At 37.8% G+C, this 24,338-nt stretch overlaps 1 protein-coding gene across 2 annotated transcripts in view; it reads left to right on the forward strand.

The window, feature by feature from the left end:
• Window positions 1-24,338, forward strand: part of macrod2 (mono-ADP ribosylhydrolase 2) — a 571,390-nt gene that overhangs the window by 74,791 nt on the left and 472,261 nt on the right. The gene's annotated exons all lie outside the window — the stretch shown is intronic.

The following is a 24,338-nucleotide window of genomic DNA, read 5'->3' on the forward strand; positions in this document are numbered from 1 at the left end:
CTAGACTGATCGCAACCCTGTAGACATCACCACATGATTTAACTACATATAAACATTTCTGTTGAAGAAAAAACAACTTAATCCAGCCTAAGGTAGTTTTCTGGTCTCCCAGCCTGGACAAACTGGTTAGACTGGTCTGTTTTTCTGATTTTAAAGGGGTTTTGTGCACTTTTCCATTGGTCTTGGCCAGGCTGGGAGACCAGCTAGATCTTTTAGAAGGGATTTTGGATTTCTTTATCACTCCATAAATCAGAAAATACTGTCAACAGCAAGACAAAAACTATAAATATATAGATAAAATATATCAAGTGCAATAAAATAAACGTTTGTTTACTTTCCTCTAGTCTGAAAGAAGACATGTTATGGATGCAAAAAACTTTAAACTGACCAGTGCATGAAAAACAATGGTTTTGCTTGTAGTGTCTTGCCTTAAAAATCCTCTAATAATAATAATAATAATACTAATAATAATAATAAATAATAATAATAAAAAAAAACATTAAAAGCCAACAGTACACAACATGGTCGAATGCATCTCAGTGGATGTCTGTGTTGAATGTGTTTTCACTACGGCATAAATCCAATCCCTGCTTAAGCAGAGGACACGGACTATGGGTTCGTACATCTGGCTTAGCACATTGAGGCTTTTTACCCAGTCACACAGAGCGATGTCATGCATTTAGCCTCAGTCTCTCGTTTGTTGTCCAGTGTCCGTCTCATTGAGCCGTGGGCTTCCTGCAGTATTGCCTTGGGATGCAAGTTGCTGTGTTGAGATAACAGGCCCAACCCAGCTGCGTTATCACTGTCTCCCTTCCCGTTAATCGGCTTTCAGCCTAGCGCAAATAAAGTTTTAGTGTTTCTCTGCGTGATGGGGCTAGCCTGCTTAGTTAAGAGAATGCAAATGGCAGGCCAGGCAGGGTTAATTTACTCCGAGCTAGTCTCAGGGCAAACCATCCGTCATTGGCTCTAAACGCCGCTCACGTCCGCAGTTTTGCTCCAGCGTGAACATAAAGACTTATGAACTGTTAAAAAGATCCCTGAGCCTGAAATCTGGGTTTTTATTTATACAGTAAGTAGAAAACAACAGCACAGTTTATGGATGCAATTTGTTATTCTTTTTTTTTTTTTTTGCACTGCTGTTTATTCTTCCAGAATGTTCTATGCACTTTCAAGATCTTTTTCACACTTTTGAACGCTCCCTAACCCTCTTCTCTGGAGATTCCAACGTAGTGCCAATTAATCGAGACGCAGACACAGCTTGATTAAGCACACATAATTGTCAAAGAGCATCATAAACAGAAGTTGCTCATCAGCGCTCATGAATATGCAGCAAATATTTATAGGATTCTGCTGTTGTGTAGAACAATAAAAGCAGAGCTCATAGCAATCTGGGAAAAGGTTAATGACTCAATGAGGGAATCCAGCCATTTCCTTTTTTTCCCCTCCTAAAGCGGATCCTGACCTTTGCAGGCCCGTATCACCACTCTTCTGCTGTCGCAGTTTCATGTCCCTCTCTTCACACTCATCAGCTGCACTTTTGCACAGAGAAAAGGATATAAACACTTCAGCTTTACAGTCGGGGATGAAATGGTTGAAAATGTTGGAGAATGTTTTCACTCTCCAGTCATTGTTAAGTGTGCCATTTAAGAAATATCTCTCAAGCAAGAGTGCTGTTCGATCAAAGGTAATCACAGCGATACTGCAGCAAGGGAAAGCAAACAAAAAAAACGACCTGTTCTGCTTCCACTCTGCACATTTCACATACTTCTCAACATTCCCTGTGCTGTTACACTAAATATATAAATAAAATAATTATTATATTTATACTTGTTTATTTATTATTTATGATAATTAAATTATATTTATTACAAATAAATAACTTTTTATTTTATTTGATTGGATCTGATTTTATAATAATTAGAGAACTAGAACCAATTAATATGAACAAACAAATACATAAAATGTAACATTATATAACTATTTCTAATTTGCAATGCTAAATTATTTCTTATTTGATTTGAATATAATATATAACATTAATAGTTAAATGATCTCAGTTTAGTGGTCAAATCCATTTTTATTGGTAAAGAATGTAGTGTACATTGCCTGGCAATGATGGCAAGTAACAGATCATTTGAATTTTGCATAACAAATTAATTAAAATGTTGTACTCTCCTCTAGTTGTGCCCACAAAAGGAGATGGAAAGAAAAAAAAGGAGAAACAAAGTTAAAATTCAAATGATTAAAGGTTTTTGGAGGGGCACAAGGAAGTTTTTAGCTGTGTTAACTGGGGATCATTTTAGCATTTTCCCCCTCTCCATCTCTATCTTGAGGTCCAGCAGAGCCAGGATATGACTGCGCAGCTTGGTTTATGGCAAATACGTCTTCACGGGTACTAACTGAGTAAGTTGCCAGTGTGCTCTTCTTTACCCAGCAGAGATTTCGAGGTGTCTGCATAAATTGACAGCACCAGAAAATTGCTGCAATGGATTTGGTTTTTCTTCTTTTCAAAGCAAAGTCACACAAATACGGGCCTCAATTTATCGTCAGGGGAAGAATGTTGCTATGCATCACTTAACAAGCTAGTGTTCAAACAGAGCTTCCTCTGATTTACTGCTGATGGGGGAATGTGATTAATACTCCCTTTTAAAACCCCTCGTACTTTAGTATGTGTCGCAGCCCGGCCCATTATTCCCAGGACGGCACATTATTTCAGCGTTTCATGTCAGATGGTGAATCTTAGATGGTTTATAATAAATTAACTTCACTTACATCATCTCCAGCCACAACAAAGTGTTTTAATTTGTAAATAAAGCAGGACAGTTTGTGTCTACAGATTTTTAACTCATTTATTTTTGTTTTTAAATATTCCATGGTTTACATTAACATTCACATGCTTGTTTTCTGTAAAATATGAATGCTTGATGAGGGTGATGCAATATTAAATGAACAGTATTTGCCAGCTGTGACCAGCCCCAATTCTGTCAAGGTTAGTCTGTGAATTTATACACCGGCCGGATGATGTTTTGACAGATTTGACAATTTTAGAATTTTGACGAATCAAAGCTGCCTAGACTGGATTTCGCAGTTGTTCATGGTGTTGCTTGATTTTATATTATTTTTTTATTTTTATTTTTTTACTCATGTTGGATCTGTGCAAGAAATATGAATGTTAGCTCACATCCATCGAACGCAACTTTCCACTGTGATCTTAATAAACAACCTTTCTTGCATTACCATAGGTCATTCCCATCTCAGTCTTTATCTGTCTCAATTCTTAATCTACGCTGAGTGATTGGTGATAGCCCGCCAGCAGTTTTTGGTGGTTTCCACTAGTTCCACTGTAAAGCTCGCATGCAAGGGCTTCTCGATTATAGCAAAAATCATAATCATGATTATTTTGGTCAATATTGAAATCATCATTATTTAATATGATTGTTGGTGGGTGATATGATCCAAGTCCTATTTCATGATATGAGTCATTTTAAATGTCAGTGAACTTTCACAATTATCGATACTTCAGCAAAAACTACTACTTGGTTAATTAATGTAAGTAAAAGTCATCAAGACAGTTACAGAAGACAAGTAAAACAGTCAGCAATACAATAAGAACAAAGAAATTAACTACAATCAAAACTGACAAAAAAAAAATACAACGAACAAAAATACAAAATAAATAAACAGTGCTTTAGGTTTTTCAGGAAGATGTACAGTGGTGTTCAGATAAGTAATAACCTACAACAGGAATTGAAGTAAAATAACACTGCTGTACACATTAAATATAGACTAATCCTTATTAAAACTACAAAAGTTATTCATTCAAGAGCAGTGTGATTTATCTGTCTTTTGTTGTTTGATTAACAATGACCGCAGCAGATTTATTTGTCTGCTGTCACTTTAAGAGCTGCACGGATCCAATATACTGTTACACGTGCGTTTTCTTTCTCAGCTGTTTACGTTCACTTAAGACATTTTATAACCGACTGTGTTTACGAGTATACTTACCAAAGCGGCATTTTGACATTTGTGTGTAGGCTATTTGACCGTTTAGGCACGTGTCTGAAGCCCACAGTTAGGCCTGTCACGATTATGACATTTTTGTCTGTTTTAGGGCTTTGACGATTATGACGATTAATTGTCTGTTTTAGGGCTTTGTCATAAATTTTTTGTGTGCTTCTGCTTCATTAATAAATTGTGATGAATTTAATCCTTTGTAAGTTATCATTTTGCAGCGTAAGATTACAGTCAACACCTTTTAAATATTAAATAAACGTATTCAATTCAGTAATAACTGAATTGAATGAGAATCGATATCGTATCGTATCGTATCGTGATGAACTGTACAATTTACACCCCTAGTAATTAGCATCTCAGTGTGAGTGAGTACTTTTTTGCTTCTTAGATTGACATTCCCATGTTTTTCAAACTTGTCTTAAATAACCCTAACCGTAGCCTTTTTAGCAGTAGTTTCCATGTTAAATGGCTGCTACTATGCTTTATTCATAATAAGTACTGCAAGCATGCTGAGGTTAAGTCAGTATGCGCCCTGTCTAAGATAGTCAAGAATGCTTTATGTGAGGTCTCTCTGTCAGATTCCTCAAGGTGGGTTCCCAACCTCTCTCCATTAGCAGGCCATTAATCTGAGAGCTCAAACTCAAGTCCTGACACTAGGGCTATTTGTATTTTCAGTCAACCTCTCTGTCTATAATGACTTTCCTCCTTCCACCACTCTAATGGCTTAAAAAGTCTCTCTAATAATATATACTCTAAAATAACTAAAATAACTCTAATAATAATAATAATAATAATAATAATAATAAAAAGTCTCTCTCTTTTTACAATATTATGTTTTATTTTTTTATTATAGATTTAAATGTTTAGTGCACATGTTTAGTGTATTTTTTTTTTTTTTTTTTCTCTTGGAGTGAAGGCTGTTCATATGTGTTGATTTCTAAGATATCTTTATTTGGCCAAATTCTAAGCCAGCAGCACATACCTGTATCCTTTGTAAAGACAGTCTCAGTCCCAATTAATGCATTGCACTGAGTTGACTGATTGAAATTAATCCAAATTGATGAAGGAAATACCCATTTTAAGCATATTATTTCATTAAACAGTGAAAAGTGTCAATCATTTATCCTTTCCAAAGCTTGCAAGGATGAAAATCGGGAACAACAGCGACTTATTCATAATTTACACTCGCACAACAAAAGTAAACAAAGTACTTTTCTTAACTTCTATCCTGTTTTGTTTGTTGTGCTCTGCAGCAAATGCTCACCGGCATGTTCTCTGCCTCTTTTTATCTTTGCTGCCAGACCTTTTCCCCTCCACACCTCACCAAACTTGCAGTTTCACTCCTTTTCAAACTAATTGACTTTAATTTGCCTTTTCTTCCCTTCTTAATTATGGACTGAATCTCCGTGTCACAGCAAGTGCCATTTTAAAAGGTATTGGCAAATAAAAAACATGAGTGTGACTGATGTTAATTAATATTCATGCTTTATGATGTGTGATACTGGTCCTTTGTGGCTCACGATACCCTTCGGCCATTTAGCGTCATACGGTAAGCACCGATCTACTGACCGGGGCTAACGAGCCTTGTCCCTTGAAATGGAGCCCGGTAAGGAAATGGACCTGAGGGGTACATTATCTTAACACAATGAGTGCGTTTATACGTCCGGTGCCGAGGAACATTTTAAAGGGAATTTCATTTCCCTTCGTTAATATGTTTAGCTCAGTATTTAGAGTCTTTCGTTTTCCAAATGACTCATTAGAGGTTACATTATGACCTGCTTCATTGACAATATTTGCAGGCTTTTATTTCAGGACAGCTTAATCAATGGTACTTTGTTGCAATTTATCCTCCTCCGATTTGTCTTTGTCCTTTTTACTGACTATATTGGTGTATTTTTCGCCAAGAGGAAATTGTAAATAATGATTCAATTCCGTGCAATAATACTTTTGTTGTTTCCACAAGGAGGATCTGGCATCCTCCGGAATGGGAGGGGATGTTAATTAAATCACTGCCACTGTACAGTAGGTTGTTCTGCAAATTTTTGTAATCGAGCTGTAAACGCTCCAGTTTTGTGGCATTGCAGGATAAACAATAACCTCTTGTCGCAACCCAAAATTTAAATGAGGCTTTCATAAAACCTTTCCTGGTTTACTCATGTTCTCTGTTTTCAAATGTGGAGTCATACTTATCTGATGTTGTGGTAATTTAGGTCTGGAGTAAGAGTGCTTTTGATGCAAATGGAAGCTCCAGGACCTCTGCAGACTGACAGCCGTAGTCAACAGCCTGTACTAGCGCAATTACCTGTAAACTTTGCCTGTCTTTTCACCCCTCTTGTTTCTTTACGTCAGTCACTATGGAATATTTAAGTTGTGAAACTCGCTCAAAGATTAAGTGCAGCTCACTGTCGAGTTGCCTCATCTTTTTTAATAACGCAAGGAGGTCGTGGAGGCAGTCCATTTGTCCTATTTCTCCCTGCCTCGGAAAACCAGCTCAAGGTTGCTGTTTGAAATGCACATCTCCAAGCTGTGTAAATAAATTGCCTTTGAAAGTATATTCTCCGTGCTTGGTTTTAAAGACCGGGATTTGTGTGGGTAATTTGCCTTTTTCATGTGGGGAATGTGTACGTGATGATCAGGTTGTTGATTTGAATTAATTGATTAATACAAATCTACAGAATCCTCATTTCATCTGGTCCGGGGAATCTTAGGAACAGTGAAACTTTTAAATAACCTGTCTCGAGTGTTTTGCCCTGTTGGAGGACAAACCCCTTTCTTGTTCCATTTTCAAATCGATAGAGATTACCCTGGGAGAGATTGTGAATACCAGATCGGTAGCAACTGTTCAGCACTTCTACTTGATGTTTATCTATTATGAACTGAAATTGAGTTTGTTCACCTGAATAGAGCTTTATTAGCCCTATTTTACCAAAACTTCTAAAATGCTTCTCACTCAATGTTGCTTGTTTAAAATCTTGCCTTGCTGTGAATTTTCGCATTAGAGCTTATCAAAAGTCCACTGAAATTGGGAGAAAAGCGAATATGCCATTTTACAAGGTCACAAATCTTTGAAATTCTATTACTAACATCTTTCCTGTTTATTTGTTCTCATAAACTGTGAAGCCTTAGCCTCTTCTGTCTGTTTTAAGCAAGTTTTCTTCAAATCTGCTTCTTGTTTTTCAGGTATTGTCCATTTCACAAGCTAGACCACATTGACCTGTCAAAATGTTACCCAAACCCCTCAGTCAACCTTTCTTTTATAGATGCCATAATAAAAGTGAAAACAAGGGTGTGAGGGGTAAATGTACAGGACATTTAGTGAGTCGATGTTTATTTCTGAAACACTCAAAATACTGTGGGGACCATAGAGCATATGATGGAGAATAAAGAAAAAAATCATAAAATGGGTGACCACACAAAATATGTGAATGATTAATAATAATAATAATAATAATGTTTATGCATTATTAATTTATTTCTAATATTATCGTCATGCACATTTAATTTATTTTCCATTGAAAACTGGAAATAAAGGGTTTCAAATACTAAATATAATTATTTTCAGTAGTGTCTCATTTTCAAAAGGGTGTTTGACTGTGGTTTTCAACTGCACACTTTTAATGACTGGCAGTGAGAGCATTATGAGGTCATGTTTTGATCCCTTCCTCTCAAAGGAAAAGATTTTGAGGTCTAGTTTTCCTCTCAGTAATGTACTTTTGAAATGAGTGCAATTAATGATTTTCCTAATGCATAAATATTCACGATCAAAGTATTGTGATAGAAGAAGCCAGAGCTTTAAAACTTACGGCGGCACTTTTATCAACAAAGCCAGATCTGCTTTTAAAAATACTTTTCCATTGAATTATGTTTTAATCAATTCTATTAGCATCTCACAGGCTGTACCTTTTCTTTCAAGGGCTTTAATAATGACTGCACTGGCAAACATTAAGCTATTGACTTATGTCCTCTGGAAGCCTTTGGAATGGGCTTTTAATGGGAAATATCTGCTCTGAGGGTGTATCGGGCCTAAATCATCATTGCAGATTGAAGTAAAGCTCTTTGTTCAGTAGTAATTGTATGAGTTTCCGCGAGCCTCCCCAGCCATAAATTAGTGATGACGGTGTTTGCAGAAACGGATTTCAGATGGATGTTGCAGTAACTGATCTCACAGCTTTTCGGTAGGGTGGGGGACAAACAAGGCTAGGAGACACTTACACTCCTTCTGCGCTTTTGCTCATCTCTGGAAGCCTAATGGATCACGAAGCCCTTGAATATGGCAGTGTGCGAACCTCCCCAGGAGACCTTTTGATGGAAAACATCCTTGTGAGGCCACAGTTGGCGCCTGGGCATCAGGAGCCTCACAGACGCCACAGATTTACCACCACCTTTTAACAAAACCTTTTAATGGAGTTATAGAGTGTGTTAGTGAAGGTGTTGGGTCTGATGTTTGAGCATTAACTGGTTTACCAGAAGATTTATGAGTTTTTGAGGGAGTTGAAAGGTCTTCTGTTATTCTCTATGGTGATTTTTCTTTTTTTCTTTTTCGTAAACGTTGTTTACTGTAAATACTGAATATTAATGACTATCTGTAACAATCCAGTGGATTCAGGGGGAAATAGAAAACTTTCTGAAATTAAGTTAGCACATTTGCCTCAACTTTTTTTTTTTTTTTTATTATTCTGGCAGTCCCACCGCTGGCTCTTTCCTTCAACAACTCTAACGTGCTTTAAACACATCAGGCACCTTGTCATCTCTCCCATCTGCGCACTTTGTTATTTCCTGCCCTCTGTTGCTGTTGTTGGCTCCATTGTCTGTTCCCAACTCGCTACATCTGTTGTCATTCTCTCACCCCTAGCAAAGTGTGACCTCACACTCCTGTTTGTGTGGAACGAAGTGTTTTTAAAGAGTCCTCACGCTCTCATTGGCTGTTGCTGTCAGGTAACGCCCCACGGGCGCCTGCTTGTTGGAAGCCGCTCATTTCTGAAGAGACTCTCCGGAGAGGCCCGGAAATGTCGACCAGTCAAGGTTGAATATGTTCTAGAATGGAGATGGTTCTGGCCTGCCAGCGGCAGTCGAATTGAGAATTTATGATAATTGTTTTTGTGCTTTTTTTTGAACAAATGACTCCTTTTGATCGTTCTCATTTATGTCTGTGTAGTCTGTTCAGCTCCCTCAACGTACGTTATCTTGTTAAAAAAAAGCTAATGGGCACATTCTAATGAAACGCATCTGTTCTATTGGCTTCCTCACTGTTTGATCAATTCTAAAGCTGTTAATTAAAGTGATGAGAAAGCCTAGACGTCTTGCAAGCTCTGCTGCTGATTTCGACGCAATCGATTTCTGCCGCATTGATGAACGGATCGAGTGTCTTGTCAATCTGGCCATTCACACTGTGAACAACAATTGTATGCAACTCTTACAACTGAATTTTTTTTTTTTTTTTTTACTCAAGGCTGCACACGCACGGATTAGAGGTCAGTGTCAGTCAGCTTCAAAGGAGAAAAGAGTGAGATGTAGCCTTTTCTCATCTGAAGTCTGTCGCTAGAGTTCACCTTCAGCCTGTTTAGTATGCCAAAGACATATAGGTGAATGTGGAGCTGGTCAGCTCCTATTTTCTCAGCAGGTTGTACAGTCTGCCTCATGAAACCACAGCCGTAGCTGTAAAACTGAGGTGACTGCTTTAAAGATTTAATTTAATCACTCTGTGAACAATATGAACCATTTCTGTGAATTTATTTCAATTTGAGCCTACTTAAGATTCAAATTAAAAACACACAGCTGCACAGAATTAGATATTTTATCTCTGATAGTTCAGGGATCCAGACAAAAAAATGACAAAGGTGTAATTAGTTATTAAAAGGAAACGTTTAGGAGGCAAATTACTTCTTTAGATGACAAATTACTGAATCGGTTGATAAAGGTGGTTGTTTGTTCAATAAACTATTTGCTAAACTATGACTGCTGTCATGACGAGACATTCAGATGTATATATGTAAAAAAAAAAGAAAGAAGTGTGTTATAGTCTGTCTGTAGTAATTGTTCAGATGCAAAAGCCTCTAATGGCGGGTGTGTCTCGCGCGTCTCGCGTAAAAGATTAAGTCACGGCAGTTTCCTGCGGCGTCGCTATAACGACCTGGTACTATTGTGGAGGTACTATCTGCAATGGAAAACGGAGCGAAAAGCGAGCCGAGCCGAGCCGAGCCGAGCCGAGTCGAGTCGAGTCGAGTCGAGGCGAGCTGGTACTGTGTAGTGGAAAAGCGCCATAAGTGCCATCTGAAATTTTCTTCTAGAATGATCATTTTTATCAAGCTTGTATATTTAAGTTCAATAATTTCACTTAAATTGCAGTGCAAATGACCTATTAATTGTCATTTAAGTGAAATTACTGAACTTAAATATACAAGCTTTATAAAAATGATCATTCTAGAAGAAAATTTCAGATGGCACTTAGAGGCTTTTGCATCTGAACTCTTCATATATATATATATATCCACATTTATTTATATATATATATATATATATATATATATATATATATATAAAAAATATATATATAAAAAATATATAATATATATTATATTATATATATTTTTTATATATATTTTTTTTTACACACACACACACACACACACACACACACACACACACACACACACACACACACACACACACACACACACACACACACACACACACACACACACACACACACACACACACACACACACACACACACACACACACACCCTACATCCTACATCCTACATCCTAAACAATGACCAGCATTATTTGTGAAATATGTGTTTTTGTTGAATACCGTTATTACCTGGAGACAATGACAGAGCTGTTACTTTGAATATGTTTTGTGAGTTTTTAAAAATGTTTTTTGATTGGCTCATTAGTGATTTTTATCCCCACAAATTGGACATCAATGGAAAAAGTTTTTTAAACTGAAAAAAGTCACTAGATATGGTGACTGGATTTTAAACAATTGTTGCAGATTTTATTTCTGTTGCATTTTAATCTGGAGCCATGTAATCATTTTCATTCTATCAAATACACTGTACTCAAAGCTATCCAAATGGAAAGTGTCTCATGTTTTATGAGACTCGATTGATGCGTTACACTCTGTTCTTTCAGCTGTGCTTTTATTTGACAGTGGAGAAATGCATGCGAGAGGTGCCTTCATAAATCCAAAAATCTCTTTCGTCTGTGCGGCTGCTGGACCCTGTTGGACACTCTGGCATTCCACCCTCATCAGTGTTCCCCCCTCCTCCTCTCACCTGCCATCGTCCTCTGTCATCGAAGGGATAATTAAGTCGATCCCCAGTTAGGGTCCAGAGGCCCCGCAGGACCGACCGTGTGCCAAAGCACGATGCCTGCTGACCTAGGAGACTTATTTCCCCACCTCCGGCCCCGATGATAGATGGATGAATCCGTCTTGAATGGAACTGCATATTTGCTCTTTTTGTGCGTTATCTAATAATGGATTGGCCATGCATATATGTGAGGAATTACTTATGCTTGGCTAAGTGAATTAGCCCAAAACCACGGCCATCTGGCTTATGAAAATGAGCAAGGAGGGAGGGAGAAGTGCAGGAGTTAGAAACTAGATTTACATGATCAATTTGCATAGTTCTTTCTTTTTGTTTGGCACCAATGTCCACAACAAAAAGTTACTGACTACCCACACATAATCAGGCATAATTTCCATCTCCTTTTTTTTTTTTTCGGTGACCTCTGGAGGTCTTGGCCTCCTTACAATGGCTAAACGAATTTGGTGCCTTATGCTCTCTTGCCTTTTTGACATAATTCGATTAGTGACCTGGTAAGCATTATTGTGAACGGACCTCTTCATACTGGTTCATAGGGCTTTGGTGGGACTGTCCGTGTCACAGTAGACACCACCCACCGCCCCCTCAGTTCCCCCACTGTTGTTGTGTCGCCACACATAGGAAAGGCATGATTAATGACCGAGCTCATGGAGACATTGTCAGCCACTGGTGATGAGGACAAAATAGACACCCCGTCACGTTAACCTCTCGCTCCAGAAGCAGTCGGCTGGGTGGAGGGACACAAAGTATTGTGTCGAGGTGCCTCACAGGAAACTGAAGTTTAGAGAATGCCGCTTGCAGACAGGAAAAATATAAAATGGTTTTATTAGAGATGGAAGATGTTTCCTTACAGGAACATGGAAGGGCAGGGACACAGGGCGAGGGCTTTGTCTTTTTAGGGTAAAAAAGAAATGTAGATGATCTATTGTTAGACTGACACCAGATTTGTAACTCCGCTGATCTCTCCTTAGGCAGTTCAGGCAAACATTTATAGAACCTTACTCAAGTTTTAGATCACCTCATAGATCAAACCTGTGCCTTCAAATCCCGTTCCACACAAATCACGGTCGTTTCCATTTTCAACTGACGTTTTAGAACTTCATCTTGTGAGCAGATATTTAATGTTTCATTACAACGCAGACGCCATTAATACAAAGCCAGTTTTCCTTCCTGCTAATAATAGTAGGGCTTATTAATTGAAAATGAAGAACGGGCCTGCCAGGCAACCCGGCAGAGTTTTCCAAAACTGAGGACAGCAGAACTTCATCCTCGTTTGTGTTTAAATGAAACGTCTGGGAAATAATTAGCAAAAAAAAAAAACCGGGGGAAATGTTCATCCTAATCCCCAGACAGGATTTGTTTTGTTGTCATGTTCTCACTGGTTGAGAAAAGAGTGTGGGCAGCTGGGAAAAATGCTAATGTGAGTAGAACAGTAAGGATTTTTAATTTTTAATTTTTTTAATAAGAACATTTTAGAGGTATTTGCCTGTGCAGATCTTGCTGTTTGTGTATATATATATATATATATATATATATGTTATCAATATATTATTATAATTGCACATAATAGAACACTTATACAACTCATACGTAACATGACACATGCATGAAGGCTGTCTTAGATCCCAGTGTCCCTAGAGAGAAATACCCTTCAGGAAAAAGAAGGAATTTCTCTTGTGCAGGATGAGAGCGAGTTGTAGACTGAATGCTTTGCCACTTCCTGTCGTTCCATAATCCTGTTCTTATCAGCACAGCTGTCAGCCCCTAAATGAAGTTGGGCTTCTGAACTCATTTACAACTGTGACACTCAAAACCTTCACTACTTCCTCTCACTGCATGGCACACACTGACAACATTTTCATATGGTCACACCAGTGTTTGCAACAGAATTGTTCATCCTATATTTTTATGTTTTATTTTAGAATTGGAAGAAAACTCTTTTGTGAATTTGTATTTGTATTTTTTTTTTTATATAGATTAGAGAGATCAGATTGAGTTTCAAGAGTCATTTATTCTTGGTTTTACTTGTAGCTGGTGAAGGCACAATGAAAAGACATTGTCTTGGAGATGCACAATATATCTGTAACGCTGATTATTGGCCGATATTGTATAATTTTTATATTGTGTATTATTTTTTTTAAATGTATCTGTATCCGTTAATATTGGATAATTAATTGTGCATGCTAATTTTCCTTATTTGTACACTTCTATTGCCTTTGCCATCATCTAATGCTCATGTAAATGTAATCTTACTAAATAACTGTATATATTGTAAACACTGTTAAATGTAGTCTTTAGCAAGTCTCAAAAATGAAAATCCACTTTTTCTACTTTTTCTACTGTACATTATAATTTTGTGTTGTTGAAATTCATTTGGAGTATTTAAAGTATTTAATTTTTTTTATGTTTAGTCTGCTAAGTAATAAGTAAGGAATAATTGACGACAGGCCGTTGAATTATTAGAAAAATAATGCACACCCGAGGTGGTAATGCGGTCACGACGCGAAGCGGAGTGGCCGTTACACCTCGGGTGTGCATTATTTTTCTAATAATTCAACGGCCTGAAGTCAATTATTCCGCTTATACTACAGTTACCACACCTCGAAACATTGTTCAGATTATGTATTTCAAGACGTTTGTAAAGTTTTTGTCATTAAAACGCTCTTGTATGTAGGACTAATTTCTTACGCATCTAATCCCATGCCTCCGTTGCTAATTCCAAAACGTCATTTCAGAGTTAGTAACGGAGGTTTGAGCCGCTGATAGCAGACTAATGCTGGGGACACACGACTCGCTGACACATTCTCTGACTGTTTTCATCGACTGCTGCAGATTTTAAACACCGACTTTGAACACAGACTGTAACGCGCTGAACACGCTTTTGGGCATGATCAGTCAAAGTATTAAATTACATTCATAACCGGCCTTAAAGTGTGTTCCCGGCTTTATGCAGTTATTAATGCAGTTATTAGAGAGAGATGTTGCATAAATGAGACAGAAAAGCATGTGCGTCAATATTATTATTATTAATTAATTCAATCGTTTTAATTAATTCGTTAATTCTTTTTTTTTTTCTATTATTGACAGATGACAGTAGACTAGCCAAATAAATGAAACACAAAGCCCTTTTAACAAGTAGGCCTATCAATAATTATTTATTTGTTATTATCTGCAATAAAAATCCGTGCTGCAGGACTATCCATTTATTTAGCCTATATTCAGTTTAATTTTCTATTGATTATAGATAGGACTTTATAGTTTATTTATTCAAATTAAACTGCATGTTTCTATTGATTGTGAAGCTAGACATTGAAAATTGCAGATCAAGCGCATGGGGCGAAATGCTTTTTTTTGTTATGAATTGTATCCTATTTTCCGTTATTACAGTTGACTACGCGAAGTGATATGGAACTGTAATGCGGTCAAGACCTGCCTGGAACTACTTTAGCCGTGCGTTTCCCTGAAAATAATGCACACCTTAGAACGTTCGTCAACCAATCAGATTCAAGCATTCAACGGCCCTGTAGTATAAGGACATTTTATTTTGTGTATTATCAGCAACAATACGATAACTATAATCAGTTAAGTGTATCATCCTGAACTTTAATTTTGGTGCATCCCTAATGTTGTCTATTTACTGTCTCTTTGACACCCATTTAGTTATATATCACATTTATGCAGGAAGCACTAGAATACACCCTTGCTTGTGTAATTTGTCTGCAGTGATTGATATTTGAAATATAGTTCTAACAGTGCAAGTTGGCAATGGAAAGATTTGTGTCTACAAACAGAGGCCTTTGTCTTTTTACTTCAGCAGTATTTTGACCTAATTTTTAATGCATCCAGAATCTCAGCAGGTCCATCCTTTTATCTCACCACCCGTTCTAGTAGTGTCCAAGAACTTTTGTTCATGTGAGAGTGTGTGATTGCAGGGAGGGTTAATGGCATAGATGGAAATGGCCTTGTTGTCATTAAAGTGTCTATTCAGAGATTACCAGTCCTTGTTGTATTAAATCACAAATCATTTTGCTTTTATCATGATTGGTATCTTTACGGCTCAATGTTCAGTGTGCGTTTCATTCTACTCGTACTGCGATCTGTTCTTGGTCTTCATTGAGGGTCGGAGAAAGTGTTTGACTGTCTACATCAAAGAGTCAAATTGCACGCCACCAGATCCCAAAGAGATTTGTAATGGAGTTCTTTTTTTCCAGCTAGCGGCGTCTCATTTCCTGTCATCTCCTCACGTTCATTTGACAGTGGCCTTCTGAGCGAGTGTATATGCGTGTGTGTTAAAGAATGGATGGACAGACCACAAGAATGCCACGGTAAACAGTCATCTGTCACTTTAAGCCATTTGTGTGTCCATTTAGGGACTGTCCTGGTTCTCTGAGGCTTGTCATCTGGGATAGGCAGTCATAGGAAGGTCTTTAGCAGCTGAGAGACGTGGATTAGACCAGCTTATTTCCTTAAACTCTTCTAGTGGATCATTGGATTGCAGTAGCTTTGCTAGATTTTTTTATTTTATTTGAGAAACTGAAACTGAAATTTCTGCAGTATTACTTTGCTAACGCACAGATTAACCTCGTTCTCGTAATATTTAAGAATCGCTTGGTGGGAAATAATTAGTTTGTTGTTTGGTGTGATACAATAGCACTTAAACCTTTCTGCAGTTTAGTGACATACAGTAGCATCTGCTTGACCAGACAGTGCTCATGGGAAAAATTCCAGCATTTATAAGTGGCGACATCAAACCTAAAGTGCATTAGCATGCAATCAGGCATGTACAGTGTGATATACAATTTATAGATGGATACATAAACTACCATTCAAAAGTTTAAGTTAATAAACTTAAATTAATACTTTTATAAAGCAAGGAGGCATTCAACTGATCACACGGAAGCTCATCAAAAGTAAAATAACTGGACAAATGATTCACAATTTAAATGTTTTATGACATTTTATTCATGCATTATATAAAAAAGAATATATGAAAATTCACTATTTATTTTTATGACAATTTTTGTCTGAATGCATTTATTATTTTAATTAATTTTCATTAACACTATTGAATGGATGGATGTATGGATACATTTGGCTCAAAATTATGCCAAAAAGCTCATCTCTGCGAGTATCCTCATTGCTTATGTCTTAAGTGAACGTAAACGATTGAGAAAGAAGACTGATGTGTATCATTATATTGGATCTGTGCGTAAAGTCTTAAAGTGACAACAGCGTAATAAACCTGCTGCTGTCTGTGTCATTAATGTTAATCAAACAACAAAAGACAAAGTAAAATCACTTTTGTAGTTTTTACAAAGATTAATTATATTTAATTTATAGTTAAGACTATGCAGTTATTGATGACATGTTGACATGAAAATGACATGTTGTTTTAAATTTGACTGGGCTTTGTTTTTCAGATAAATCTAACAGTATTCAGGTAGAGAAACACTTTATTTAATTTGTATCTTTGCTCTATTGTATTTATCTATGCGTGTAATTTGTTTATTTTCTATGCGGACGCACTCAAATCACCCCAGTCATTCTAGAATGATTAATTCTTTCCAAATAGAGCTATTCAAGTCATTTTGTAAAATTGTTTTCATAACGCAGTATATATCGCAGAAAAACAAAATATTGAAATGTCAGTGTTTTCCAATATTGTGCAGCCCTAATGCTGTAACCTTTAGCAAACTCCTCAGAGCTAATGCAGTACACAACCACCCTTCTCTCCTCACCTGGCGCACAGGCAGTGATACAGAGACCTTGAGGCGTCGATGTGACACCGCCGATGTTCAGATGAATGGTGACAGCCAGTATTTAGAGCCTGCTGACACCACTGATTGTCCAGGAGTCGTAGTTGAGGCAGCCAGACCTACTTCCAGATTGCCCCAAAGAGAGACGCAGAGGCCTTGGGGGGAGACAGGCCTGTGTTGTGGTTAAGTATAGGTGTATTGATGCGGACTGAAGTGTTGTGTAAGAAGGGCCGTAGGGAGGTGGAGTTAGTCTCACGGTTCCTGGAGAAGGTCAGACTGTCACAGGCCGCATGGCATCTTTTCTTTCAGCTTTACATTTCCCTCGGAACCGGGTTTTTGTTTCGAAAAGCACTTAAAAAGTTCTCATTTATATATACAGTATATATATATATATATATATATATATATATATATTTTTTAGGACAGAAATGGATTAAAGAGGTTCATATGATATAAGTGGTCATGCATGAAAAGGCTGTTTCTTTTTAAGTGTTCAGTTTTATGATGAACAATGACTTTCCTGATCCTGAATTTTGTTCAGAACTTCTTGAGTGGAATGACTCAGTACATTGAGTCAGAACTCAGGGGCGTCATACATCTTTTTTTGAGGGGGCACCATTGACGTTCTTGACTCTTTTGGTGCCCTAGGCGAGAGAAGACATACAGAGGCCGACACGGAATCTACGCCCGCAGAATGAAATCTGTTAGTCCGCAGAATGCAGACGAAATCTCGGCAGATTTCAGCAGAATTTTTTTTTTGAAGTAATTCATAAAGGTGCATTAAATTAATTAGACATAATTGTTCATTGTTCATGATACCTAATGCATTAGCTAATTGAAACTTACTGTAAAGTTTAATCAATACATTATAAGGTTTGCACATTTTTAAGCTACCAATAAGAGTTTAGCAATTTCAGCTGAAATGAAAGAAAGGTGTACAAAACCCTTTTCAACAATAGTAGTTTTATATATAATCTTAGTTTAGTGGTACAGTTTTGACTTAATCATCCTGGCAAAATTTGCCACTTGGCCTCTGTCCATCATGGCCTACTAATCATCCCCATATACTGATTGGCTTCATCACTGTCTCCTCTCCACCAGTAAGCTGGTGTGTGGTGGGCATTCTGGTGCAATATGGCTGCCGTCGCATCATCCAGGTGGATGCTGCACATTGGTGGTGGTTTAGGAGATTCCCCCATCCATGTAAAGCGTTTTGAGTACCCAGAAACACGCTATATAAATGTAAAGAATTGTAATTAATGTGCAAAGGTACCAGATTTCAATTGTTCAATTGCTGATCTCCTTTTTTAATGTTTTTTTTATTTTTATAAATAAACCAAGCAAAATTGCAACTGAACTTGACAGACTGCTGCTAGTATGATCGGCAGACAACTGCCAAGGCTCTTATTTTCTGAAAGGTGTATGTTTTCACATTGCCTTAACTTGGGTGTGAAATTTTAATTGAGGCTGGAAGATGTACAATAGGTTTCTCTCTTAAAGTTAGTTTTTTCTTGACTTAATATAGTCACTTTCGATGCTGAATAATGTCCGTCACCTTTCTGATATTATCAGTGCTTGAGTATCAAGACCAAGTGACCTTTAGCTGGTCTTGTATATGATAGTTGTCTTAAAATCTAAAGAGAACTCGTATTGATTAGTCCTTTTCAGAAAATCTCCTACTGGCAGTCGCTAGGCTGTCTGATGGTGTTTCACTTTTATCAGACTGTAGATTTTAAGTGAATGCTCTGGTGTTATTTGCTGTAGTAAAAAGACTTTTCCATTTCCATACCAATTACACGATTGACATTTAAACTAAACCTTATTGGTGTTGAAATAATCTGATTGCATCTTCCTCTTACGGTTATATCAGAAGGCTACACCAAATCAGCATACACAACACCAATGCACCAGTTGGCATTACAGCATGTCTTCACCATCTGTCAGTTGCGTATATATCTGGCGGGTCGCCTTACCGGCATGCAGATACGCCGTTGACATTTAAACCTTGGCCCTCACGCAATGGGAATGCTAACCAGATCGAAGCTGGGCCCGACCCGGTCCTCGGAGGGCTAAAGAACGATTGTACCACACTGGAACTTTTCGAAGGAATGCAATGATTACTCCCAACAAGAGCAGACATTCTGGACAAATACCCCGATGGGTCGATGCAGCGGCAGAGAATGTGCCGCACAAATCTGTCAAAGGGCACAGGAAGATATATCACCTTTTAAAAGATAATTTAAGCTAGTTAATGGATGACGTGAATTAATGTCTCTCATCTAGTAAAGTCAATTAAATGGACGTTCTCAAAACATATGATGCTCTACATCAAATTATCATACCCAGCACTCGCCTGCAGTAATAGGTCGTTGTCGCTTGTTATTGCATTAACAGATGCTGGCTGGAGGTAGGAATCCACATCACTGCAGTTGTAAGTCATTTTCCCTGTTCAATAATTCAACCTGCTCCACCGGCAAAGTGTCGCTACTGTTGCCACCTTAACAGACGAGCCTTTGTTAACTTGTATTAATGTCAGATGATTTTAAGGGGAGATAGATGTATGCACGCTGTGTGCTGTCGAGCAAAAAATTGGATTCATTTAGATGATGGGAGATTGTAGTTGTTGCAGCCTTAGAGTTTCAGGTCGTTGGCCATAATGAGGAGAAATACTAAGTCTTGTTTGAGAACTTAAGGGGATGTAGGGAGGACTTTAGAAGATAGGGAAGAAAATGGATTGAGAATCTGAGAGGTACATTAAGGGTGGGGAAAAATGATAGGCCCCATTTACACTCCACATTAAGATCTGTCTCAGGTGATCCGATCGGAAGTGGTTAGCTGAGACAGACACATTGCTTTTTGTACCTGGTAGTAATGTCTCAAATACATCTCCTGTGTTCACTTGTTGCTGTATCTACTCAAGACAGCTTTGAAGGCCTTAAAATATGAGAAGCATATAGGGCTGGTTGTCGATAGATGTTAGATATTCATTAGGAAATATTCATTTAGACTACAGACCAAACAAATTCTATCTCTACTAATTCCGTTACAAAACTGTGTTTCAAAATTTGAAAAATTAACACTTTTAATATGGAATTTTAATTCATTGGAATAACTATATTTATTCCCAGTACTAAAGCAAAAGTATCTTTGGACTTTATCTTCTTTCTGGTTCTTTAAACATTTGCTTTGACTCATGACCGTGGTGACAGCAGAGTGCATGTGGCCGTGGCTACATGCCCAGACCGCAGCTGTCTCTTCAAGACATGCATAAGTTATGTTGTGGTTTCCATCTATATTGGAACTTACAAAAAAATGGAATGTATCTGTTTTTAAAAACTGGTCTGTCCTCCTTTGGGTTGCAATGCTTGTAATAAGAAGTGTATGAATGGATGTAAACACTGAAAGGTCACAGTGATCTGTGATGATTAATAGTGGCTCTTCAAACCTCAAGCCCATACAGACGGAAGTACAAGCAAGTTTTGCACGTTCTAAAAATATACATTAGTCTGTAATGTATCATATTGTGTTGATATGATTTATAAACATGCTTTGTTTGGAGTCCAGGCATGTGGGAGGCCACATTGGTGCCCTAAGCCTGACATTTTGACCTTAATTTCTCTTCACTTTTTCTTTAAAGACACACAATGAGGGGTCTTAGCTTTGATGTGCATGACATCTTGGACTGAATACAAGGTGTGGAAGAAGAGCAAAAGCAAATGGCTTATTAGGAGGAATTTTTTATATTTTATTTAGGAAAATTTTGCGCTGAGCTGAGGGAAAAGGTTTTGCAGTGAACGCGAGGCCAGGCAGAATGGGAGCAAACACATTACACACTCGGGAATAGATATGCTAGGAGTTGATGACTACATCTCCCTGCAAGGTGAAACAAAATGAGATCAGAATAAGATGGTGCTTTTAAAGTCAGCTCCCTTATGGCTCTTTTGGTAAATTAAACTCTAAAAATAATTGAATGACATGTGGCTTCTGCATTTGCCAGTAATTGCCTTTCTTGTCAAAAGCAATTCTCATTACCTTATTTTAGTTGCTCTTATAAACGTTTGATGATGAAAAAAGAGCAGTTGCATTATTTTTCACACAATTCATTGTTTTAAAGAGCCAGGGATCTGTCATTGTCCATGATAACAATGCATGACCTGATCTCTACTTTTCCTTTTCTTAAAAAATAGAGGTCAAAAGTCCAACAAGATGAAAAATGTCCATTAGTTGCTTTACAATGCGGTCAAAAGTTGAAAAGATGAAAAATGTCTACCAATTGTAAAAAAAGGGGTGGTCAAAGGTCTAAAAAGATGAAAAATGTGTATCATTTGCTTAAAAAAGGGCCAGATGTCCAAAAAGATGAAAAATGTTTACTAATTGCTTTTAAAAAAGGGGGTCAAACGTCCAGATTGTTCATCAATTTTTCATCTTTGGCTTGTGACCCTTGTTTCACCTGCTTTTATCTGACCTCTGATCAGTCATCGCTTTCTTTGATCACAGCAAAAGAGATGACCGAGCAACATCCAGTTTCTTAGAGTATATTTTTTTACAGCCTGATATTTTCAAGCTCCACATCATTATGTCGAAGTTTTTTTAAACTTTTTTTTTTAAAGATACTTTTGTCTTGTATCTCAAGTGAAGTACCCTATTCAAGGTAGAATTTCAAGTGTGCACCGGCCTCATGGACATCAGACCTGATCAATGGTTTTCCCAGGGCGAATGAGGTCATCTGTAAGCTCCAACAATGTGCTGACAAAGATGCCAGAGGTGAGGTCATTGTGTTAAAAGGGTCACCACAGGTCACCCCTAGTAGCAGCCGCTCAACTCGCCCTCCCCCAACACTTAAGGTTAGTGTTCTGAATAGATCATTTTAACTGGAGAATACAAATTGCTGTTTGCACTCTCATCCATCTGATTTGCTTTCACCATGCAGCACATGATATTAATATTTAAAGCCGTTTTGCTCGTAGCTCAAGCGGTAAAAAATTCTGATGGTGTTAGGAAACTGGAGATTGATTTACTGCATGCAGAACGTCCATAAAGTGGATGTGTACGCTCAAACACACTCGCACACCTGTGCGTTTTGATAATTAAAACTGCTTGGATCTCCTGCTTGATACTGCTTTATACCTTCAGTTCTGGCTGACATCTTATCTCCAGAATGAATGATTTGTAAGTTACCGCAGCTGGTGTGAGTATTGAGTAAATATGCAGAAGAGTATTACAAACTTGAATAGAGTAGAAGATGGAGTAATAATTTTTTTCTGGGATTTAAGGGAAAGAGAAGAAATAATGCTAAATCTGTAATTCGGAGTCGATTGAATGCATTGGATTAGACATGCTGTAATACAGTATTTTGGATATGGATTCAAGTTTAAATGTTCGCTTTTTTTTTTTATACCAAACACAGTTTACTTTCTGATGTCTGGATTTTACATTCTTTTCAGAGGTAAAATCAATTGTACAAATGCATCCTTGATCAGATAAGATTCATTTTAAATAAAATAACTCATAAAGAAAAAGCCTTCAGATTTAAAAGGAAGTGAGTGAAACTTAAAAAAACATCACTCAGCATTTGAAAAATTGCTAATACTGTCAGTCAGGAAACCACATAAACAAATGACAAGGCAAGTTGTGGAACATCAACAACATTCACATACCCTTACAGTACCATATGCTCACAGAGAGTGTTTACTTTAATTTCTAGCTGATGCGGTATATTTAGTACACGAGCTTGTTGAAGTATACTTAAGGTTTGGATCAGACTTGCTGTTTTTAGAGGCTCCCCTGAACTGTAATTACATCTCAGAGCGTGTGCATTGATGTGTATTCATCTGTGTGCGTTCGCACACTCATGGCCCACATATATGTTGTGTTGATGCATACACGTGCACATGCAAGCCACCTGTGAGATTCCTACTGTGATTTGAGCTATGCCGTCAACCTAATGCTATATAGTCATTAGATACATACATTTCCCTCTGTGGTTGCGAGGAGCATCAAAATCCAGCACAGCATCTCTCCAACGGCCTCATTTAGCTTCTGTTCTGTACTCACTGATATTTCCCACTTGGGCCAATCAGATAAGTCATATGTGGCTTAACCACACAAAAGAGCACTTGGAGCCCCAAGCAGATGCTGCACTAGTAAGAAGCCTCAGTAGGCTTTAGATCAGTGGTTCCCAAACTTTTACAGTGGCATTCCCCGAGGCATCTAACATCCTTCTGCGTGTACCCCTCTCTTCTATTTAGACTGCAGTCACACCTTTTCCATTAAGGGACAGTATTTGCCCTCTTAAAAACTCACACAGGGTATTTTGGTATCCAAAGATAGTTTGAGTCTTAAATCTTGTCTATAGTCTGTGTCTATATTTGTTCTTCATGCTAGTAAGTGCTAAAACCCCATTTTAAAAGGTACTATGAACCAGTGCTTAACAGTGCTAAATGAATAATTGTCAGATCAAAGGCCCTTTCACACTAGCTTGTTTGGTCTGGATTTTCTGACTTTTCAGTTTGATCCAAATCAAAATTACAGGTGTGAAACCTCCCCCGGACCACGGTCCGGACCAAACAGACGAAATTTGGTTAGACGAAAAGAGGTAGTCTCGGTCTGGATCAAACTGATCAAAGGTTTGGTTCGTTTCTAGTATGAAAGCATTTTCTGTATGGTTCGGACTTTCAGACCGTTTACCGGAAGTTCCAGTGGTTCTCGCAGGATTGCTTGTAGTCTTCTCCTCCTTTCCTGCCGGCGACGATAAAATGTTCGCGCAACAAGGACGAACATTTGGCGAATTTAAACTAGCCTTGAGTATAGTTGGTGCAGCAGGTAGTAATGCCATAATAATAACAGAATACTGGCAACGATATGCGTCTGTTCATTCATTCTTGTCAAAGTTACCCGCCGAATTGACAACATGCTGACGTCAGACGCAGGTCCGTTTACAAACCAATCAATGTCAAGATGCAGCCCACATAGATGATGACAACAGGACGCCAGTATGTCATGTAAAGTTCTTTAGTGCGCTTGCATAATTGCAATGTTCCTTCCACCAATTCGTTCCTTGGTGCGGACTTTCTGGTGTGAAAACGCCCTAAAAGGTACTGTGACCTACACTTGCCATACAACTTCAGTTTTCCCGGAACATACAATGACGTCACTAAACGGTAATGGCACAACTATAAGATCATCATTCATAGGTTTCTGCATGGCCCTAACATGTATGTAGCTACGTTGAGACCAA

This window comes from Leuciscus leuciscus (genome assembly GCF_965113295.1).
Source record: "Leuciscus leuciscus genome assembly, chromosome: 22".
Classification (NCBI taxonomy): Eukaryota; Metazoa; Chordata; class Actinopteri; order Cypriniformes; family Leuciscidae; genus Leuciscus; species Leuciscus leuciscus.